Source organism: Lucilia cuprina, chromosome 5 (assembly GCF_022045245.1).
Source record: "Lucilia cuprina isolate Lc7/37 chromosome 5, ASM2204524v1, whole genome shotgun sequence".
Lineage (NCBI taxonomy): Eukaryota > Metazoa > Arthropoda > Insecta > Diptera > Calliphoridae > Lucilia > Lucilia cuprina.
Window position 1 is genome coordinate 21,510,715 of NC_060953.1, and position 558 is coordinate 21,511,272.

Sequence of the window (558 nt, forward strand, 5' to 3'; positions counted from 1 at the left end):
TTCGGGAGATTAATTAGTACACGATTATGAATATAGAGACTAGGTCTCAGCCCAATAATAGAAAGAGAATACGCCAACCACATTTTGACCTCAACCGTTCCATACCGCACGTAAAATACCAAGAAAAAACAAAAATTTATCGAAAATGAGTAGTAGTGAGAATAATTTTAATAGACAAGACTTTGTAGATCTTTCAGGGACCATAAATACTAGGACGAAAAGCTTAGATGGTAACCCTGGTAAAACCAACACTATTCCACAAACTAGCAACGCGTCAAGACCTTTAGAAAATGTAGCTCCTGAAGTTAGGGAAATGGTGGTAGATGAGGCGTTAGTAGTTCAAAGGTCTTTAGAAGACAAAGTTAGGAGAATGGTACAGGAAGAAATGACTGAGATTAGGAAAAGCATAGCAGAATTAACAAAAAGCGTGTTAGACCTTTCGAAAACCACGGCACCAAACCAGGCATTAAGAGTAGATCAGAATGCATCGAATCCTTCGACAAATGATGGATCATCGCAAGTCGATGGTCGACTAAATATTAGGCCTGCCTCTGAAAA